The following is a 24,458-nucleotide window of genomic DNA, read 5'->3' on the forward strand; positions in this document are numbered from 1 at the left end:
GCTCAAATACTGGTGTCGTTCTAGGGGGATCCAATGTCTGTCTGCTTGGGATGACATGCTGGACAAGCCACGCTGCTTCGCAAGGGACGGCTTGCATCTGTCACCACCGGGCTTCGGATATTGGCTAAGGCTCTTGCCTCCCCATAGTGCCTTTTAGGCAAGGCTCAAAAGACAAACCCACCTCCTTAGAAAACAAAAATGGAAAAAAATTAAGGGTAATGCTGCTCAATGCCAGAAGTCTAAATCTCAAGATGCAGGCTCTCGAAGCACTCCTCAGTATGGAGGACATCGATGTCTGTGCAGTAACTGAAACCTGGTTCAAGGCTCCTGAGAGCACCCCAGCGCTACCAGGCTATACCTCGTATCATGCTTTTCGGCCCCAAAACTCGGGCCAAACCAAAAAGGGAGGGGGGAGTGTCCATATTCATCAAGGACACCCACACCTCCAGGTTAGTGGCAACACATGAAGCATCAGAGACCATCCAGGTGCAACTAATCATAGGCAAAACTGCTATACAACTGGTAGCATGTTACAGACCACCCTCCCAATCTCAGGAACCCCACTCAGCCTTCCTGAAGACATTGGAGGACATGAATGTCTCACCAAACACCATCATATTGGGAGACTTCAACTACCCTAACATAGACTGGGTGCATTATTCTAGCCCAAACACCGTAGCCCAAAGGTTCCTGGAATTCATAAATTCAAACGCAATGGAACAGCTAGTCACCTCTCCCACAAGGGGAGATAATATACTAGACCTGATCATCACAAACATGGGGACAAAGTGCTCCACACCGGAAGTATACCCTTCACTAGTGAGATCTGACCACAAACTAATCACCCTGGATATACATATCCCACCTCCACCCCCAACACAAAAGACTACAGTGAAAAACTTCTCAAAAGCTGACTTTACACTTTTTAAAACTGAGATGGTATCCTTTAAGCTCACTGGGACAGTGGAAACCACATCCCACAATGCAGAATCCTTCACAAATGTTTTCTACGGACATCTCCAAGAATGCATGGATCATGCAATCCCAAATAAAACCAAGACCCTCTCCACCAGGGCAGGCGTCCTGTCTGGTGGACCCCAGCCATAAACAAATTGTATAACAAAAGAAGGAAGCTACTGCACGTCAGAGGAAAATCCCATAAAGAGAAGGCATCTCTGATCAGCACTAGTAGAAAGCTACGTTCTCTCATAAAAACATCCAAGGCCAACTTTGAGAGAAAAATCGCTATGGGCACTAAAGATAACCACAAGGCCTTCTTCAGCTATGTTAGAAACCTGGGCAGAAACCCTCAGATATGTTCAGAGTTAGTTCACAATGACAAAATATACACTGAACCCACAGATATTGCCAACATTCTGGCAGACAGGTTCAGTGCAAATTTCTCCCCTCCCTCACCCCCAAAAGAAGAAATACTTATCCCAGCTGAATGTAACCTCCCTGTCATCTCAGATGTCCAGGTGAGAACCGCCCTCAGCAAAGCTAAAAACACAGCATCAATGGGACCTGACGGTATCCCGGGTTGCGTGCTACGTGAACTCCAAGAGGAGCTAAACCCGCACATAAAAATGCTATTTAACCTTAGCCTTACTACAGGATATGTACCTGGAAACTGGCGTACAGCAACAGTAGTCCCACTCCACAAAGGAGGCACCTCTACTGACCCTGGTAACTACCGCCCCATAAGCTTAACCAGCCTAGTCTGCAAAGCTATGGAAAGAATCATTATGGAACTAATAAACAGAGACATTGGGGACTTACAGACACTTGATCCCACCCAGTTCGGCTTTGTAAAAGGCAGATCCTGCCTTTTAAACCTGGTTGACTTTTTCGAAACAGTCACTAGAGCCATTGACGAGGGCAAAGCAGTCCATACAGCCTACCTGGACTTGGCTAAAGCTTTCGACACAATACCCTACTCTGGCATCATAGACAAGCTCAACAGCTTAAATGTAAATCCATATGTCACAAGATGGGTGGCAAACTGGCTAAAGGATAGAACCCATAAAGTCAAATTCACTGGAGCCATGTCAGACTCAAAGCCAGTGACAACTGGTGTCCCACAGGGCTCTGTCCTGGGACCCCTCTTGTTCGGCATTTATTTCTCAGATGTGGAAGCAAACATGGGAGGGTTGTGGCTGACTAAGTTTGCAGATGACTGCAAACTAGACGCCATAGTCGATACACCAGCTGACACATACATCCTACAGAAAGGCCTCACTGAAACGGACAACTGGTGCCGGAGTCATGGCCTTAAACTAAATGCCAAAAAATGTATAGTCATCCCCTTTGGGAGAAACAAAGTGCCCACAAATTATCACATAGGCGGTAACCCACTGAGTACGGAAAAAGTAATCAGAGACCTGGGGACCCAAGTCGATAGTGACCTCTCATTTGACACCCACGCTGCCAAAGTGGTTAGAAAGACTTTCTACCTTGCCCACCTTATCATGAAGGGATTCACATCCAGATCAAAGGAGGTCATTGTGCCCCTGTACTCCTCCCTTATCAGGCCCATGATTGAGTACAATGCCCCATTTGGTATGTACTTCACCCGGCACTTGCAACAGCTAGAGAGACCCCAAAAGTACCTCACCAAGAGGATCAAGGGTCTCCAACATATGTCATATGCTGCCAGACTAAAGAAACTCCAACTCTATTCAGTAGCATACCGCCTACTCAGAGGTGATCTGTGCCTGATGTACAAGGCCATGTCCAATATGGAATTGATGGATATGCTCCACCTCAAAAAATCCAAATCCATCAGAACCACGAGAGCTAAAGATTTGAACCTCAGCACAAATATGAATAGGACATGCTGGAGGGACAGATTCATAACTCAGAGGCTTCCCATACTCTGGAACAGAATCCCAGTTCATGTTAGGCATTGCCCCTCACTGACTGTCTTCAAGAGAAATCTTGACGAGTGGATGGGAGATCGTAGGTTTACCCCAGGGGTCATCTCTGTGTCACTACTAGACAGAGGCACAGTAAACTAATTCTATTATGTAAGGGGGTCTTCACTGTGTCACTACTAGACAGAGGCACAGTATTCTAAATCTATTCTGTACACTTTTGTACCATTACATGGGGTGGCGAACGCCACATCACTATGGCTAGGCTTATAAATGCCCCAGGGCAGATAGCCTAGTACCAAACTATGAAACTAAACTATGATTACGCTTCAAAACTGGGAAAAAGATAAGCTTGTTATGAGCTGCTGCAGAGTGAGACCTGACTGTCAAAGCTCCTTCAGAAGTGTGTAACAGTTACACACCCACTAACCACTGTGACAGTCTGGTATAAGGGAAAGAATATTCCTTCAGTCCCTGAGTATCTTTCTTCCTATGTCCACAGATATTTTCAGATGTTAGTCTATTATTAACTTTTTTAAATTAGGGCAGTATTTAAAAACTGTCCCTGACTTTTTCATTACTTGCTGTCTATGGGATAACACTCGCTAATTGCTAAAATACATCATATTTTTTTGTTTGTTTTTTCTTTTTTTGCAACAGACAACACATTTAGTAGATAAGACTCCATGCACTAAAAAAGACTCTGGAATAGATTGCCCATACATGTCAAACAGAGTGCCTCTTTGGCCCTCTTCAAAAGGAACCTTGACGATTGGATGGGAGAAAGGAAAGTCACCCTGGGGATCACGTAAGTCCCCCTGTTAGACAGGGGTCCAGGGAAGTAAATAGTGTGGGAAGAAATAGCCAGGGAATTGTTATGGCTAGGCTTGTATAGGCCCTCGGGCTGATAGCCTAGTACCAACCTATGAACCTATGAACCTATGAACCTATGTTAATGATCAGGTTTCAAGGTGAATTTCTTGGCATCCATGTCTCGAACACATAATAACATGGCTATGATCAGAGACCTGCTTATAAGCCTCTGTATAATATATATCTTTATTTATTTTTTTAAACCATGGCAAAGCTACCTAAGGTCAGTGTACCCCTTTTCCTGAGATATGGTCACCTTTACACGTTATATTTATGGAGATGGTGCATGTGGTCTCAATCTCACTTATTTATTTATTTATTTTTATTTTTATTTATTTATTTATTTATTTGCAATCCCATTGATGGTCTGCCTGCAATAATGCAGTCTTTTACTCAACAGATTTCAACCAAACAAACCACATCCACAGTGACTTGATTGCAATGACAGTGCCATTGGTAGTTTTGTAAACTGAATACACCTTAAGTCACTCAGGTTTCTAGGTGTTATCTATGTGCTCATCTGTGAGTACTAATAGTCTGTTTATCATCTAGCTGCTTCCCTACCTCAGCGCTCCCAAGAATTTTTTTCTTGGATTTAGATCTGTCTTCGCTTCCAAGGCAAGAATCTTACCCAAGATGGGATGTCTGCATTGACAGATCGTTTCAATACCATAGCTAAGGCTGTTACTTGAACAGATCTCTCAGAAATGGCCATCACCTCTACAAGATGAATTAGTTAAGGATCTCATTACTGTTGTTGGTGTTACTATTACTATTATTATTATTATTATTGTTACTTCAAACCCATCCCAATCTGTCCAGTCTGTGCCTGCAGATTTACATCAGTTGCTTCTGGGACAGCCCATGCCTTTGGATCCCTGGGCTACCCTGCATTCATGGCCTTTTGTCTCTTCCATGTCTCCTCCATCTTCCCTCCTAGGGCGGTGCATTGTAAGAGCAGGTGCACGAGGGAGTACTTAGATTCCCTTGAGAAATGCCTGACTGAGGACAATGACCTCGATAAAGTGGGCAGCTTTCCCAAATCCTCCCATGATGACACCACCGCTGGCAACTTACTGGAATTGTTGAAACAGAGTGAGGGATTGACCACTGACAGCCCTTCACCATAGAATTTCATGTTTTTGTAGGCCTTTGGCATGGGCCCATCCACTTCCTGGATGGTTCCCCTTATAGACCTGGTGTCATGGAGGGCTTGGAAGGAGAACTCAACATGCTGGAACTTATCCCTGGGAAACCAGATAAAATTGTGGCCCCTCCTAAGGAGAGTCCGCAATGGAGAAAGGGTCTTACTGTGGACACCATCTTGATTGCAACTGCCACTAAAAAGGACATCTTTGAGGAGACTTTGGTCCATCTGCTCAATAGGGAGTCTTGAGCCTTTGGTCATTAGGGAAAGAAGATTTATCCTTCAGCCAACTTTGCTTTGAGTGCCCTGAACTATCTTGATCATTTACTGAGGCTTCAGTGAGACCTTGTAGCTGAAGTGTCAAAGGTTTCAAGACTCAACAGCCTCTGGAGGCTCAGTTGTCTGCTATGCAGTCCATATCCAACATCTTCATGAGGATGTTTTCTAATGCTTCCTGTGGGATGTCTTGCACAGCAGGCACTGGCATTGACATGCACTGTCATGCCTGGCTGCATTTATGCAAGTTTGCAGACTACTTTAAAGTGTCCTTTGTTAATGCACCTTTTGGAGGTTCTTTGCTATTTGTTCCAAAGGTAAAAGAAACACTGGCTAGGAGTGAAAAAGATGGAAGGTCACTGTCTGCCATCAGAGTTTGTTTTTTGATCCCCCCACCCAAACTGTCCTTCTCCAGGAAGCATCTCTCTTTTTTTGTAAAGTACAGCAACCTTTCCAGGATGCTCCTAATGAAGGTTCTCCCAGAGGAAGAGGGGAATAAACATAATAGATACCCCCCATGCAGCAGCGACAGTCTGCAGAACCAGGACTTCCATGATGCTTTCTCAAGAAGGTCTCTCTGGTGCACTGAAGGGTTGCCCAACTGCCGCACTCTGGAGGCAGCAGGGGGTTGCTTGGTTTGGGGTCTATTCTAGATTCTTTTTGGTACTGAATAAAAACAAGGATCTCAGACCTCTTCTGGATCTCAACAAGTTGTACCGTTTTGTCAAATAGACTAAATTCCAGATGGTCACATTGCTAACCTGCAGGATGAGACAGATGGACAAGGACAACACAAATCTATCCTTATGGTAAGCACATAACTTTGGTTTCTCTCCCTTCCAGTATTGCTTGGAAATTTGTTTATTGCCAACATACAAAGCCGGTATAGACCAGAACTGTGACTAGGTCAAATGGTACCCTAAGCAATCCCCAAATTGGCACCTTCCCAAACAGAGTTTAGGACCCACCCCTCCCACCCCCCCACACACAACCAAAAAAAGAAAGCGCTAAATTGAGGATCAAACAAGAAAATATTCTAGAGTTTAAACTAAAAATGAAAAAAATGTTCTTACATTTCTACATAACAACACTGTTACTGTCTGAAATACTTTTCAAAAACTGTAGCAAAGAGCTGTACTGCTTTCTTGTTACAGTTTTTGGCACACACACACACGCACACACACAAACGCACACACACGCACGCACACACACACACACACACACACACACACACACACACACACACACACACACACACACACACACACACACTACAAAGAAATCATTTAAGCAGCAAGAATCTGTCACATCTGCTTAAATGACCACTGTATAGGTGTCTCCAAACTGCAGTAACACTTTTATTCCTATAGCAGAGCTCAAGACACCAAAAAAAGTGATTTCACTACTGATGTGAGCTTCTGATGGGCACCTCGTCTACAATGTTGATTGTGCTCTCTGATCGTGCACTTGAGGCAGATGCCCCCTTCCCACCAGCCTAGCTCCATCTTTGGTGGAATGCCTTTCTGTTATGTGGCACTGTCCTTCCTTCAGGGTTCAAGCAAAACTACATTTCACTTGTGCTACCATTTAACCACAGAGCTACGTCTCTTTATAGGTCTGGCATGACTAACTTTCCTGTTTTACAATTTGATCCATTATCCCTGCTATGCCGTTTGCAGAGTTTTCTCATAGAGGAATCCCACATAATTCCAGCAAATCCTCCCAAACTGATACTAAACCTTGACAGAGAACTTTATACTACACCAGTTAATTTATTTCCATTACTGCCCAGTTTCATTGTCCCAGCAGTGCCTCTCAAGTTACAGAGTCCTCATGTATTTCTAGTAGTGCGATATATAATTTTATATTATTGCAGGAAATGTTTCGCTATTTATGCTAGAGAAACAGAGAGCCATCTGACTGACCAAGTCAGGTAATGCTACATGGGAACAGGAATGCTGACACTGAGAAACCTATTGTACCCCCATTTAACTAGCAGTAATTACTGTGTCATTTATCTATCTGACTGTTTTCTCCAGTAAGAATTATGTTATGCTTGAGAACCACTGAAAGTAAATTTATCATTAGCCTTGGCTCCCAGTAACTGTGAGTTCTTAATGAGATATCCATTCATTTTTAGTAATTCTTGCTGATCAGTCCTTTTTTTCTGTCCACATTCTTATTTTCTTTGCCTCCCTTTTATTTAATTTTATTTTACTTCTGTCTTGTGCTTTCTCTCTGATAATCCCTGTCCTCGACCTTGCTTTGTTCCCCCTGTAGGAATTTTTTGGCTATTTTATTATCTGCCTCTCTCTGATTATCAATCTTTTGTTTTCCCTGAGCCCCTCCTCATTTTCTTGTGAACCCCTTTTGTTTTTCTCCAACAGCCTTCCATCACACACACACACACACACACACACACACACACACACACACACACACACACACACCTTGATATACATATACATCTTATTGTCCTTTGCTTTGCTAATACTTTTTACCTTTCATGTTCTTTCTGAAGATGATTTCTACCTCATCTTTATTTTCTAGTAATAGTCTACATTTATAATTCATTTTTATTTTGCTTCCGAGCCATAAGGTAAGCAGCACCTGTCATACTTTGAAATAAAGACACTTCTTAATACACTTTTCTTTCATTATCCCAAGGAATACTGACTCTTAAAAAAAGTTGCTATTGATGATAGTGGAAAATGAACTATTAAAGGATTAAAATTGTAGTTTTTGAGTAAATTCATGTCTACTCTTGACTTCTGTCTGTGAAGGGATTATAATCTCGCACAGCAAATGAAAGGTTAGATTCATTAGCTCCTTCCTATAGTGTTATAAGTGCTACACTGATTCACTGTAGCCTACCAATACTTCTTCACAGTTTACTTATCCCTCTGTTTAGCAAGCAATTTGAATATCAATGGTACTGTATGATCTGCATAACCAAGTGACTTGCAGTGTATGCCGCAATGTTGTTTTGCGGTCAGATGTGGCCAAAATGGTAATTATGTACCTAAGACATGCTATAGCCTCCTTCCTTACAGTGTGATATAAAAGTTAAATGTTTTTTGAGTAAATTCTGCCAGAAAGATGTGACTTTCCTGCAAAGAACACAATATTGTACATTATGCTGAAGACAGATGTGCAGCCATCCCTGCTACCCCGCAACCCTTCTGTGTAAAAATCACACACTGCTACGGCAATCAGGAAGGCTCAGTATTATTCTGCTGTGCTATACCAGTGTTGCAAGATGCAGAATAGTGTAATTCACTAATTTGATCTACACAGTTTTGCCACCAGAATTATGACTTGCACTGCTGCTACACCAGCAATTTCACATGGTGCAAACTGGTGTGAGAGAGTCATTCTTATTTGCATTATGCAATGAATACACATGAATCTCACGTTTTACTTTTTCATTTGTTACTTCAGATGGCAGATTTATCCACAGCTGCTAGTATCCCTTTTATTGCTAATTCACGGTTACAGACTTGACACAAAAGATGAATTATGATGAGCTAGTGACTTTGGGCTACAAACTGCATTGTTTGCTGATATTAGCAAATTACTTCTGTGTGGAGTCTGCATGTCCTCCCCACGGTTGGGTGGGCATTCGAAAGACATGCATAAATGGGCATGCCTTCGTTGAAGGTTGAACATCGAGCTGGCACCTCAATGTTCGTGAAAATCTACTGCCAATCATTAGTGGACCAGAGTTCTGCTGTGGCGACCCCTAAGCTGACAGACAAACAACAACATGAATGTACATACTTCCTTAAAAAAGAAACACTGAGTGTTGGTTTTATTTTGTTTGTCTGATCAATTCTGGGCAGCAAGCAAGTCATTTCCTTGGAATGCAGACAAGGTGTCGACATGTTCTGTGCCTCTTTAACACTGTGGGAGGGATAGGGTCAATAGGAACAGGAGTTATATAAACAACAATGAAACTGAAAGAGCAGAGAAAGAATCTAACAACATATGATACCAATTAAAAAATGAAAATCTATGAAAAATTTCTGGTATATTAAATAACTCTCAGTTAAAGTTTAAAAAAATAGACTACTTGCTGTCTGACTATCCCCAGTATATGAAGAACCAAAGGTCAAAGTGTGTGTCGTTGGTAGTTCATGCGGGACCAGATAGCAGGTGGAAATATAAGGGGAATAGGGATGAAGGAGACTGGGGAAACATTATTTTTTAACTCATTTACTGTACTGATGCATAATTATGGAACTTGTTGATCATGACTGTTAATCAGTCGTTCTTGTACAGAAAACATTTAATAATGACTTTGACTGAATGGTAGCTAGGGTGCCTTGTGCCAGATTCTTACTGTGTGTGTGTGTGTGTGTGTGTGTGTGTGTGTGTGTGTGTGTGTGTGTGTGTGTGTGTGTGTGTGTGTGTGTGGACATATGAATGCATGTGTGTACGCATGTGTACAGATATGGGTGTGCGTGCGTGTCTACATGCATAGGTGGGTGCACGTGTATGTATACATGTAAGAGTATGCACATGAATGCAGGAGAAAAATGAAATCATACTATCTCTGTATCGGGTGTGTTTGCATAAGTGATTTTTTTGAGTGGATTTTTGTGGTTGTTCTTAAAGACTAGGAAACAGAAAGGTAGCACTCCCTTTTTAAGTCTGGTACTCTGAAAGTTTGATACTTAAAAGTCTGTTACTCAGTGTTTTGATACTTAGTAGATCTGGCATTCAGTGTGAAACTAAGTTACACTAATGCTGGTACACAGGAGACATTGAGTCATGATACTTATATAGAAAGTAAGAGTCAGAGATACAGTTCTTACTGAAACCTGCTCTAGTACAGATGACATCTCATCTGTGAATCTGATATATGTCATAGGGATTGGAGGCACTTGCAATTGCAGTACTTAAAAGGTATACCAGATCAAAGGTTATTCACTCATGTTGTGTAGGAGTTATCTTTGGAGGGAAAACTCACCTATGTGTTGATACTACATGGCAAGCTTCATACTTTGATGTCCCATAGGAACATAATCTTGACATATTATAGAGTTGTATTGGCTTGTATTGCTTTACGTACAGCCATCTGGAGTCTGTGGAAGTGGTTAGGCTGTCATTCTGCTACAACACTGACAACTGTATAATGTGGATGAGAAAGAACAGTGTGTTTGTGTGTCTGCCTGTATTTTTGTGTATATGTGTTAGAGTGGAGGCTAAATCATCTAAAGTTATGTTTGCACAACAGCAAAGTGTATTTAGCTGTGTTAGGGCAACTTTGTTGTTGTTGTGTCCTTCAGCTTTTCCCGGTTAGGGGTCGTCACTGTGGATCTCCGGTCCGCTAATGATTGGCAGTAGATTTTTATGTGCCGAGTTGCCAGCCCTGATGCACAACCTTCAACGAAGGCACGCCCATTCACGCATGTCTCCACACAGACGATGCTCTAGCTGAGAATCGAACAGGACAACGTCTTACTGTGAGGCGACAACGCTACTGCAGCACCACCACCGCAGTATGTTAGGGCAACTTTGTAATGGAGAATTAATGAATATCGAATAGATAGCCTTGCATACTGTACAGAGGTCTCCAAACCGCATTAACACCCTTATTCTTACAGTGGAGTTCATTTTTGTGTGTGTAATGAGTGCCAGATAGCTACTTGGTGCACAGTAACATACAATTACTGAAGTACTGCGGTGCCATTGCCTCCGAAGGGGGCGATCATTCTGTTTCCCTGCATTTCTTTCTTCACTAGTCGAATGTAGTGTAAACCATGTCTCTGAATCACCCCCATAGTATTCTGTCCTACACAATAGAGAAGCATTTCCTAGATTATGTATGCAGATAAGTATGAATAATATTCATAAAGACAGTATCAGAGTACACATGCACATATGAGACTGCAAGGAAGCTGCACAAAGAGTAGCTTCTCCCACAAAAGCAGATATTACTGCAGTTCCAGGCTGTTCATGTATTTAGTCACTTATTTTACTTACTCAGAATTAAAACAGGAATGAATAAGGTATAAGTGAACAAAGTACAGTGTAAAATAGCAGCACACATGAATATGCACACATACATTTTGGTGCAGTTAGTCTTAAGGACAGATTTGTCAAACAGACCTGTAGGCAAGGAGGAAATGAGTGGCAGATGCAAGAAAATATAGGCTCAGAATCAACTCATGATACTGACAGACTAAGAAATTGTAGGCAGGTATCCAGTGTTTTCAGCTGCTTCTTTAACTCACTCAAGCCTAAAATACCATTTTTGTATAATTCCAGTTCACACCCATACCTCCTTATGGGGTTCAGACCTTTTTTGGGCCTAACATCCTTAACTAAGTGACTTATCAGCTAATAATAGACAGTATTAGAAAGTACAAAGAATTATTAACAAAATGACACTAAGACTGTGAATCTAGGAGGTCCTACAGTAAAGAAATTAATCAATTAATTTGTCACCTATTATTCATATTTTCTTATTTATGTTCATATTTTCATAACTGAGAATCCTCCATGTTATTGAGGAGCATGGTGTAAAATACCACAGTGAGAGCCAGGAAAATGCATTGAAACTGTCTATTTATATCACACTGTACCCTAGATGTTGTTAGTTGTTTGTTAGCAATTATAAAAATAAACATATTTGTATATGTACTTAATATTTAAAAAAAACAAGTGACTTGCAAAGTGTTGCATGCCATCAGGTAAAACCTTATATATTTTTGAAGAAAACCACCTTAGATAATTGCATATCTTTAGTTATATTTGGTGTTATTTATATTTCTAATTATACAGTCAGCATATGTTTTCATATTTCTCTAAATATCTCAGTAAACATGCACCCATAGAAGGATTTCTTGTTATGTGAAAGCTTTTCTCTCGTGAACAAAAATATTCCAACAATATATGTCTAAGTAGTACAGTTTCTAAGATATGATCATTTGTTTGTGAAAGCTTAACAAAAATATAATTTATGTTTTTTCTGCATTATATTATAGTATTTATAGAAAAACTATGAATGCACTATTATCACTGCAAAGAATACTGCTGACTGATAGCATTGCTATTTGTACAGTTTTAATAGATTTTATTCTTCACAAAATATTTATATTTGTTTATTTTATGCTTTTTAAGTTTTTTTTCCAGAAAATGCTCCGGAATACAAGTGTGTAGGCTGCTAGAGGTGTGACATTCCTCACCACATAGGTATTAAGGAATAAGACATACACCCCCTTCAGTGTTGTGCCAGCTTTTACATTAATACTAACCACTTTACCCAGAGATCCCTGCTGGTCTCCAGGAGGAGATGCTTCTGTGGAAAGGAAAAAAAAACACACACACTCCCTCCAAAGAAGAAGAAATGGCCTCCTCTGGTTGCCTGGATTTTTCCTCTGTGATTGGATCTACACATACACCTTAACTGTTAAATCGCTGGCTGACAATTTTGGATGTCTTGTGCTGCCTTGTGCAGCAACACTGCTAGAACATTCTGCAGCAGTGTTGTGGCATGAAGAGATAAAGCCCTGACTAAGACCCAGGCAAGCAGCCTAGGCATCTGTGGCACTGGCAGGAAAGGATGGACATGCCCATGCATGGTGAGAGGGAATTTGCCTGGATGCTTTTCATGTTTAGTCGCTGGTGAGGCCAAGGATATAGACGAGGCATTGTTTTATTAAGGAAAGGGTGAAGGATATTGGCTGAATTGCCACAAAGGCAGGATGATATGCCATCACATCTCCATTGCATATCTGCCAATTGGCTGGTAACAGACAAGTGTGATGGGAACTGATGAAAGAAGGGCATAAGTAGACCCCCTGATGGTAGCAATATGGCACAGTCCTGAGTTGTCTCAATCTCCTGAATGGCCCAACTTGATCAGACTGAATCTGGAAAAGAATTAGAGGGTAGGTACACCTGTTGAACAAGGAAAGGCACTGAGGTCCACTGATGGTCAGCTGCATGGGCAAAAAAAAATATTAGAACATTCCAGTGGATAGTAAGCAAACTGTTGCATTACTGTCTTTGTCTGATGAGGTAAGCCTAACAGAGGAGGTGTGTACCACCTTATATGTGCCACAGATTTCAAGCAGCTTGCCTTTCCTTGTCAATGTGTCCCTGTCCAAGGTTTCCCATATGTCAGTATTTGCCAGGTGATTCTGCTCCTCTCCCTTCTGGTTACAGCTACCTTTCTCCCTCTTGCTTACTAGTCTCCTTATTATGTACCATTAAAATTAACCATAACAACATATATGGGAGCATATTTGTGTCTGTTGATTTCTTAAACCATGCATTCTTTTCTTACACCTTACCCCTTCTTCCTTTTACCTCAGTGCGACCACTATACTGGAACATCAGTTCTGACAGCTTTTTTGAGTTCTCATTCTTTCAAATTAACAGATTCTACTTTGCATTTTTGTGTATTTAAATCATACAGGGCCATGTACTCTCTGCCCCACCCCCCCAAACATTTCTGCACTTAAGTTCAAGGATGATCTATGACGTGCTAAGCTATTGTATAAAGCAGGCACTGTTCTATAAGTGCCCCCATTTCTGAATGCATATATGTCAGTGCTTCCCTGCATATTAAACATCCTATCTCTGAATTTGTCCTGTGTACCAGCATTGTATCAAAATAATTCACACTCTGTTCCAAAAACCTCATCTTTGAATCACTCTTATGTGCTAGCATTACATCAAAGCTGCTCACTTATATATAGGGATCAAGAAACCTGTCTTTGAATTGCTCTTACACAATCAGCATTACATCAGAATAACTCACTCATATATGGAGTGCCAAACTTAAAGTCTTTTCTGAATACCACACCTTGTGAATCCTACCTAAATAGTTTAGGTACTATGCATTAGTGCAAAGCAGTGTGAGTCACATGACAGATCCATCCATCCATCCATCCTGTACCCCTTTTTCCATTTTTGCATATGAAGTTGGGGTGCCACATCAACAGTGACAATCATCTCAAGCCAAGGTTTACAACACTGGGTGGCTAGCCCTGTTGTGGTAGTTCATCCATACTACTCACTCACAAACTCACACCTAGGGGCAATTTTAGAGTTCCAATACACCTGATGCATCTCTTTGGAGTGTGGGAGGAAACCGGAGCACCCAGAGGAAACCCACCTGACTGCAGGGAGGACATGCAGACTCCGTACAGAAAGCACCCCAGCCAAGAATCGAATCAGAGAACCTGTTGCTGTGAGGTGACAATGCTAACCGCTGCACCACTGCATGACAGATGTTATCAAGTATCTGGAGCTGGCAATAATAGTTTGTGTAAGTAGTCATTACATTAAATAACTGGAAAGAGGGGTTATAGAAAACACAGGACATACATTTAGTGTTTTGGCTGTGTATTTTTGAGTATCTGGCTTTCACTGTTATGCCTAATTTAAGTTATTTATTTATTTATTTTGGCTGTCATGTTATCATTATATATCTTGATAATTTTTTTGCAATCAATGTTCTTGTGTTGATATTTGAATATAGGGTCCTCACTTACTTCTGTTATATATTAAAAGAACTTACCTGGGGACATGTTAAAATTAAAAAAAATGCAAATAATACTGTTGCTTTAATCAGTTTTGTGCACATTAAGTATTGTAAGTTGAACATTATTAAGAAATGGAACTAACACCAAATGTTTTAACATAGTAATACATCTACAGTGACATAAATGGGACATAATATTATGATCAACATAAACACTTAGCCATTCTACCTAGGGTTACCACCTATCTCTTTATATGCAGGACAATTCCAGCTGCATTGTGAAAAAAGTGAAACTGGCAAATATCTTGAGATTTTAAGTTTAAAAAATTCCTGGATTTCCTATAATAGCTGGATAAAACATTATTTTGCATCTGAAACACTTTAATATGATATGAAACAGCAGAAACAACTCAAATTCCAGAAGACATAGTTTTGTTTTAAAATATATATTTTGGCCATAATAGGAAGTTCAGTCATTTGCATCACTTACAGAGATGGCTTGTCCTGCAAAATGTCACATTTCCATGAAAAATGTCCCATGCTGGACATCTGAAAAGGTAGCAATTCTAACTCTATTATGTTCCACCATTTCTAAAAAAGATCTTTTGGCAATTAAAAAATTCAACATTTTTATTAAGAGCTTTGTCAAAGATATGCTATGCTAATATAAATAAATATCACTTAGAACAAGAGTCTCAGCATGCCATAACACCCTGACTGCCATCTACTTAGGTACAAATAACATGTTCTTAGACATAGAAACGGGACTACTCATAGGTGTTATCTTTGTTGACCTAAAAAGAACTTTTGAGAGTATTGATCATCCTATCATCCTCCAAAATATTGAAAATCTAAGTTTCAAAGCAAATGTTCTCAATTATTTAATTTATACTTACCTATTAAAAAGAACTTCTCAAAAGCCGACTTCACACTTCTAAAGACTAGTGTGGTCTCCTTTCAGGCCCCCGAGCCGGCAGAAAACAATACTCAAGCCGCTGAATCACTTACAAACGCCTTCTACCAGCACCTGCAGGACTGCATGGATAAGGTAATCCCAAGCAAAACAAAGACTCTTTGTACCAAAGGCAAGCGTCCAGTCTGGTGGACCCCAGCCATAAACAAACTCTACAACAAAAGGAGGAAGCTACTACAGGATAGAGCAAAATCCTTAAAAGGTAAGACACCCTTGATCACTATAAGTAAAAAACTAAGAGCTCTCATAAAATCATCCAAAGCAAATTTCAAGAGAAAAATAGCTAAAGACTCAAAAGACAATCATAAGGCCTTCTTTAGCTATGTTAGAAACCTAGGAGGAAACTCCCAGATATGCTCAGAACTAGTTCAAAATGATGTGAAGATTACTGATCCTACAGACATTGCCAACATACTGGCTGACAGGTTCAGTGCAAACTCCCCCTCCCCCCCAAAAAGAGAGATATCTATACCAAATGGGTGCAGCCCCCCAAACATCTCCAGCCCCCAAGTGAGAACTGCTCTCTCCCAAGCAAAAACACAGCATCCATGGGACCCGATGGTGTCCCCGGCTGTGTGCTCCACGAACTCAATGAGGAATTAAACCCACAGCTAGGACAGCTGTTTAATCAAAGTCTTACCTCTGGATACGTACCCAGGGAGTGGCGCACTGCAACTGTGGTCCCACTTCACAAAGGCGGTGCCTCCACAGACCCTGGAAATTACCGGCCCATTAGCTTGACAAGCCTTATCTGCAAAGCCATGGAGAGGATCATAATGGACCTCATAAATAAAGACATAGGGAATTTGCAGACTTTGGATCCAACCCAGTTTGGCTTTGTCAAAGGCAGATCATGCCTTTTAAACTTGGTTGATTTTTCGAAACAGTCACCAAAGCCATTGATGAGGGAAAGGCAGTCCATACAGCTTACCTCGATCTGGCTAAGGCCTTCGATACAATACCCCACTCGGGTATCATTGAAAAACTCATCAGCTTAAATGTTAACCCATACATCACAAGATGGGTTGCAAACTGGCTGAGTGACAGAACCCACAGGGTCAAAGTTGCTGGCGCCATGTCAGACTCAAAGCCTGTCACAAGTGGTGTCCCACAGGGCTCAGTCCTGGGCCCACTGTTGTTTGGCATCTACTTTTCCAAAGTACAAGCAAACACAGGAGGGTTATGGCTGACAAAGTTTGCAGATGACTGCAAACTGGGCGCCATAGTAGAAAACACATCTGACACAGATATCCTTCAGAAGGGTCTCACAGAAATGGATAACTGGTGCCAGAGCCACGGCCTAAAGTTAAATGCCAAAAAATGCATAGTCATACCCTTCGGGAAAAACAAGGTTACCCTAGCTACCAAATAGGTGGCAATCCACTGAGCACAGAAGAAGTTATCAGGGACCTGGGGACCCAGGTTGATAGTAGTCTGTCATTCGACACCCATGTAGCTAAAGTAGTTAGAAAGTCCTTCTACATTGCCCACCTTATCATGAAGGGATTCTCATCTAGATCAAGGGAGGTCATAGTCTCCCTTTACTCATCACTCATCAGACCAATGATTGAGTACAATGCCCCATTCAGAATGTATCTGACCCGACACTTGCAGCAGCTGGAGAGGCCACAAAAGTTCCTCACCAAAAGGATAAAGGGTCTCAAAAATCTGTCCTATGCTGCCCGACTGAAAGAACTCCAGCTCTATTCAGTCACTTACCGCTTGCTCAGAGGTGACCTTTGCCTAACATACAAGGCCATGTCAAACCCAGATTTGATGAATATGCTTCACCTCAAAAAGCTAGATCCATCAGAGCCACAAGGGCGGAGACTTAAACCTCGACACGGCTATTAATAGGACGTGCTGGAGGGATAGATTCATCACCCAAAGACTCCCTATGCTGTGGAACAAAATCCCGGTACATGTGAGGCAGAGCACCTCGCTGGCCTTGTTCAAGAGAAATCTTGACCAATGGATGGGAGATCGCAGATATACCCCAGGAATTACCTCAGTGTCACTGCTCGACAGAGGCACAGCAAAATAATGGGTATAGTTCCCCATACTAAAGGGGTGGCGTAAGCCACAAAACGATGGCTAGGCTTATAAATGCCCTCGGGCAGATAGCCTAGTATGAACCTATGAACCTATGAACCTATCCAAAACGACCATCATATTTCAATGGTAGATACATTTACCACAGGGGATCTTCACTTGGCTCAGTCTTCTTTGTCTCAAGTTTAGAAATGTCGTTACCACTTACTTCAACCCAAGCTCAGTTATCCTGTATGCAAATGACATCATCATCATCAACTCTTTTTCTCATTTTCTACGTGGGGTTAGGGTGCCACATTAACAGTCGCCATCTTTTTCACTTCAGTGCCAGTCTCCTTATTTTTTTTGGCAGTCATGACTGACTGTCACAGGTCTCCTCTCACATAATCTATCCATCTCTTTGTTGGATGCCCTCACTTCCTCTTGCCTTCTTCCTGTTTGTCCTAAATCTTCGTCACCAGATTGCCTTCTGCTTTTCTGCACATGTACCTAAACCACTGTAATCTGTTCTCTTTGACCTTCTCTGCAATTGGAGCTTCTTTAGATTCTCCTCTGATGTCCTCATTTCTTTGTCTGTCCCACAGTGTGCATCCTGCCAACCATCTCCAACACCTCATCTCCATCACTTCTAGCTTCATCAACTGCTCTGCCTTCACTGTCCAGTTTTCTGTACAGTACAGTAGTACTGGTTACACCATTGTTTTGTACACCTTACTTTTCAGCTTCTTTAGCATTCTTGTGTCATACATTATCCCTGACACTCTGTGCCAGTTGGCTGCAGCACCTCTGATACTAGCTCTGACCTCCTCATTCATACTTCCCTTCTCCTAAACCAATCCTCCCTGCTGTTAACCTCTTCCACTGTTTTCCCTTCAATTTAATTCCTCAGCTTCTTCTGATTTCCCCATTTGCTGCCTTTACAACTGTCTTATCTGTACTCAGTTTTTATCCCTTATGCCTTCAGTTTTGCATTCCATCCCCCTATGCTTTGTAGATGTTCTTCTTCAGAGTCTGCTTGTAATTCCACATCATCTGTATACAGCATTTTTGGTGATCTGTACCCTCCAACCTGTTTGCTAATGTATGAACAACAGTGGGCTCAGAGCTGAACTCTAATGCAGACCCACTCCCAGTGAGAACCCCTCTGTGAGACTGAACACTGTTTGTACTTGAGCCATTGGCTTCTTGTACATAGCCTGCGCTAATTCTACCAATGTTTTTGGGACGTCAGACCATCAGAGGACTGCCCAAATCAGCTTTCTTAGGACCTTGTCATCATATGCCTTCAACAAGCCTTCTACTCATTTGGGATATGTCTTTCTCTTCATAATGCTATGAGTACCCTCAGAAGCTATTTCTCCCTTAACGCACCCAGCATCTGAGCCTGCTGCTTTCCTGACTTCATTTTCCTTGGTGCTCTTTTTATTTCTTGTAGGCTGGGCTTGTCTTATTATTTCATTGTTGGCTGTGTCTAGGACAAATAACATTGCACTTCATAAATCAGGCTCATTGTGCTCCAGCAAAGAGAAACAACTGCAGAATAATTTGAATGTCATATGTTACTGAGTGACTGAAATATCCTTAAGCTTAACATCTTGAAAACTGCCATAATAAAAATGCACTTATCTGGGATTACTATTAGATCAGTCCTTATCATCCATACCCACTGCAGGACATATAAGACATGATAAATACACAACTTAAAACTTGTTATATTGTTAACCAGCTCACCTCCAAAATGAGAAAACAAACCATTATTGTCTTTATTCCCATCTTAGAAAATACCCTCCTCATTCTAACCCAATTTGTAATACAAAAAAATCATTTAGTCTACCACAAAGACAATTTGTCAGTTTATCAACATAGTTCCCAAATATGAACACCACTGGACTACTACGTTCCAAAAGGCTAATTGTCTTCCAGACCCTGCATGAGCCACATTTTCATTTTAATACCCACATTTGCACTTCTTTAAGATGACAATTGTCCCTTTCTCACCAGCAAATTTAGTATAAAATACAACTCACATAACCTGTGAATAGACTCACAGAACTGCATGGGTCTGCATAGGGTGCAGTTCTGTTAGGCCACAGGAGTAAAATAGCTTCACTAAAACTGCCCCCCACAACCTGGAGTCACCTCCCCCAAGAACTAAGAAAAGCAACTCATAACCCACATTAAAGGTTTGTATAACTGTAACTGCTTTCCTGATAGTGTATAATAATAATAAACAATATCTAACAAACTCTACCAAGTTAACTATGTTTATAACTTAGTTTGCACTCCCATCTATACTTTACCTGTTGCCAGGTTGAGTCTGACTGTTGAGACCCACAGCAAATGTTGTAAATACATACATTTTTAACATTTTACGGCAGAGTGCAAGACACGGTCTTAAAATGCTGTTATGACATATTTATATTAGCTGTTAGTGGTAGTAATGGTAACTTAATAACTAGTTATGAAAATGACAGCTAGTAATCCTCATAGGTCTGCTATAATAACATCTAAAATTTGGAAATAACCACTAACTGCTGTTTAAATACCTGTTGTTCAAAACAAATGTTGATGTTTATAATAGTCATACTATGGCATTCTTTCAACACCTCTTAAAACATTGTACTTACTAAATCTCAGTGGGGCCTTTAAAAACCTTAGCTATGCATCCCAAATGTATGCAGCAATTTTTTGAGCCTTAGAGGTTATTTTAATGGGTACAGGTAAGCTAGGGTATGACTTACAGACTACCTCTGTCCATTAGACAATTAGGTCATATGTTCATCAATTTATATAAGGCTAACTGCCCTTGTGGGACAATTTAAGACTAACCAATTTCCCCATTTGTGAATCAAACCCTGCACCTTCTGTCTGTAAGGTAAACACCTTAACCATTATGCCTAGACCTGGGATGAATTTCATATTTTCCAACCATTGGTCCAGGTTACACTTGAATACAGTTATGGAAGAACTCTGTTTCACATGAATGGGAACCTTGTTCCAACAGGGGGAATTCCCTGAGAAATATCCCTCCATTGTGTCCCTCTTTATATTGCAAGAAAAGTTCAAATCCATAGATCAAGCAGTTCTGATGCTATTGGTTTTGTGGATGTGCAAAATGTCCATCAGAGAGGGATCCAAGGATGCCTTGTATGCCATGCATAGATTGCCTCTCAAAAGTCCGAATACAGAGATTGGCCTTTGAGATGATCTACATAGGACATGTTGTTTACACCCTGTATTCTTTTTGTGAGGACCCTCTATGGATGTTTCAGTTGCTGCATGTGCCTGGCCAAGTATATACTGAAGGTATGTTGAACTCAATGATGGATCTGATGAGGGCTGAATACTAAGGAACGATGACCTCCTTGGACCTAGAGGCCATGGCCTTGCTTATAAGTTAAACAAACAAAATTATTTCCTTGCTAACTTACTCGACACATGGGTCAAAAGCCAGATTGCTCTCCACATACTTCCCCAAATAACATGACTACCAGATGTTCATCGTGTTTCACTGTTGCAGTCATGACTGTAGGGTTCTCCCCTGCCGGCAGGCAGCCCTCGGTCGGCCAGAATCCCAAAGTCTGGGTCCGGTGTCGACTGTTCAACCATGCTCCCTGACGTCAGAGCGCCAGGAGTATAAAGCTGACAGCCGACGCCATCTTCTCCAGTCTTTCTTGCCGTGCGGTGATAGCAGTTCGCAAGTGCCGGTCGGCTGACTCCTGACGATTTTTTCTGATATACTTCAGTCCGAAGATTTTCTTCTCCACTCAAAGCTAAGTACCCCGTTGGGGAAACTTTTTTCTTGCTCCACTCTGATGTCAGAAAAAGTTAATAATTGTATTTCATGTGGGAAGCAAATACCTCATAAGGATTTTCATTCTTACTGTATTCCTTGCTTAGGCCCTGACCACGACGTAGCTAGTTGTCGGTTTTGTGCTAGATTCAATCAACGTACAATTAAGCGAAGGTACGATTTTGCTTTTCATTACTTCAGTAGGCATTTTAACTACAAAATGTCATCGGATACGGTTCCGGCTACCGGAGTTCACAAACGTCGCAAGGATAAAGACAGGCCTCTGAGGTCCAAATCTGATGATAGCGCACAAGCGGAGCCAGCTTCAGGTTCGGCCGTCGTCAGTGAGGCGCTTTTGCAGCCCCTGTTGTCAGCCATTTCAGAACCGACGGCCAAAACGGACTCTCATGAGGAGCCAACCAGGCCTTTAAATATTTCTGTTGCAGGACCTTCGGACAATGCTCCTTCGGATGGGTCCGGAGCCGCTGTGCAGGTACCGGCTTCCGAAGGGGTTTTCAGGCCTACTCAGCTTCTAATAAAGGCAAAGCCAAAGACAAAGGCAAAGACTCCTTCTAAATTAAAGACTACAACACAGGCCTCCTCTGAACCGGCTCCCAAGTCACAGAAACAGTTACTCAAGATGGCGGAGGATTTACTTACTATGATTAGGGGTTCACATCCCCCTCCAGATAAAAGGCCAAGGCAGGATGTTTATTATGGTTCCTCTGATCAAGCTTCTGTTTCTTCAGTTTCTTCTTCTGATCAGGAATATTCTTTCCCTCCTTATGAGGATTCTGATGCTGAAGAATCCATTCCTTCAGCTTCTCCCCCTGAGGATTTCTCTTTTGGGGAAACTTTGCATGAAATGAGGGAACATTTCCACTGGGAAGGACAGGAGTACTCAGAATCTAAGAAAAGACTGAGGGATTTTCTTCTTCTTCCCCAACATAGACCCCTGGCTATTCCTCCTGTTCTGGATATTGTGGATGATGCCTTTTCGGAGGCTAACTTAACCCTTGACTCTTTTCCTCCTGCTCCTGTTAAGCCTGATAGATATTACAGGGTTCCTGATTCCCATCAGTTTTTATACAAGAACCTTTCTGCTGACCCTGAAACCATTTCTCAGGGTCCTAAGGGAGTTAAGGCTGCTTCTGCCAAAAATCCCATTCCTACTGAAAAGGATTCTCAATCCTTAGAGAGATGGGGCAAAAAGGTGTACACTTCTGCTACCTTGTCCATTAGGGCCTTAAACTGTCAGTTTCATATGTTTAAATACCAGCAATTTCTCTTGTCTGTTTTAAAAGAAAAGCTTACTTCCATTTCTGCCTGTGCAGATGATAAGGAATTACATGACTTATTGCATGCCTCTGAACAAGTTGGGAAGCATGGTTTACACTGTGGATTTGATGCCTTGGAGGCTTCTTGTAGGGCTGCGGCCTCTGGCACAGTTATTAGAAGGCATGCATGGCTAAAGGAACAGAATTTGCCTGAACAAGTAAAGGCTAAATTATTGGATGCTCCTGTTCAGCATAATGTTTTGTTTGGATCAAAAGCTGAAGAGGTGATTAAAAAGATGGAGGATAAGGCGAAATCCATGCAAACAGTTAAAGATTTCTTACAAGTACAGCCACCTAGATTTAGCAGGAATTGGCCTTCAAAAAATTGGTCCTTTCCCACATCAGACAGGCCTCAGAGGGGTAGATATAGATGCTCCAGAGGAAGGCCTCAAACACAAGCTTCTTATAGACCAAGACAGTGGACTGCTTCCACCCCTAGGGCAGGAGAGGACAGGTCAAAAACTCAACGGAAACAAACTCAATGACTCCCTCTGTTGGGCTACAGGAACTTCTTGCCTGGAAGCCCCTCTCGGAGGAAAACTCTCTCTTTTTTATCAAAATTGGACTCAAATAACCCAAGACAAGTGGGTTTTGGATGTGATTTTAAGAGGTTACAAATTCCATTTTCATACCTTGCCAAGGCCAAGCGGATGGCCAGACCTTCCAAAACATCAATGGATGGAGGCTTTAAACCAGGTGGAAGCTCTTTTGGCTATGAATGCCATAGAACTGGTTCCACTTTCAGAGATGGGAAAAGGTTTTTACTCAAGGCTCTTTCTAGTCCCAAGGAAGCAAAACTCAAGGAGACCCATTCTGGATCTGTCGGTCTTGAACACCTTTCTAGAGATTCCAAAATTCAAGATGCTTACTCTACAGCAGCTACTTCCATTGCTGTCCAAAGATGCATGGATGGTAACTTTGGATTTAAAGGAGGCATATTTACACATTCCCATCAGGCAGGATTGCAGAAAATACCTCAGGTTCAAGGCTGGATCGAGGCACTTTCAATTCTCTGTGCTGCCCTTTGGATTGTCTGCTGTGCCCAGGGTCTTCACCAAATGCCTGGCTTCAGTAGTAGCTTACTGCAGACTCAAGGGAATACAAATTTACCCTTATCTGGATGACTGTCTAATTCAGGCAGACAGCAAGGATGTCTTACTCCAGCATCTAGAATTTGTACAGAACCTTCTCAAGTTCCTGGGATTCTCTGTAAACATAAAAAAGTCAAATTTAACCCCATCACAACAGATAACTTTTCTGGGTGCACTTCTAAACACCACAACCCAGATGGCATTTCTGATATCCAAAAAACAATTACAGCTGGCTTCAACTTTCAGAACCTTGGCAACTTTAACTCAGCTATCTGCAAGGAAATTCCTGCAGGCTTTGGGTTACATGGCCTCCTGCATCCTTCTCGTACCATATGCAAGACTACACTTGAGGAAAATACAGTGGTACCTAAAAAGTGTATGGTCTCAGCATTGCCACAGTTTGGACATATTGATCTCCGTCCTTCCTTGCCTTCAAAAGGAATTTCTTTGGTGGTCCATGGCATGTGCTCTAAACAAAGGGAAACCCTTCCGTCTGCCTCCTGCCACTCAGATTCTAACCACGGACGCCTCGGATTATGCTTGG

This window comes from Protopterus annectens, chromosome 1.part0, assembly GCF_019279795.1.
Source record: "Protopterus annectens isolate FY-2018-M chromosome 1.part0, PAN1.0, whole genome shotgun sequence".
NCBI classification, from domain to species: domain Eukaryota; kingdom Metazoa; phylum Chordata; order Ceratodontiformes; family Protopteridae; genus Protopterus; species Protopterus annectens.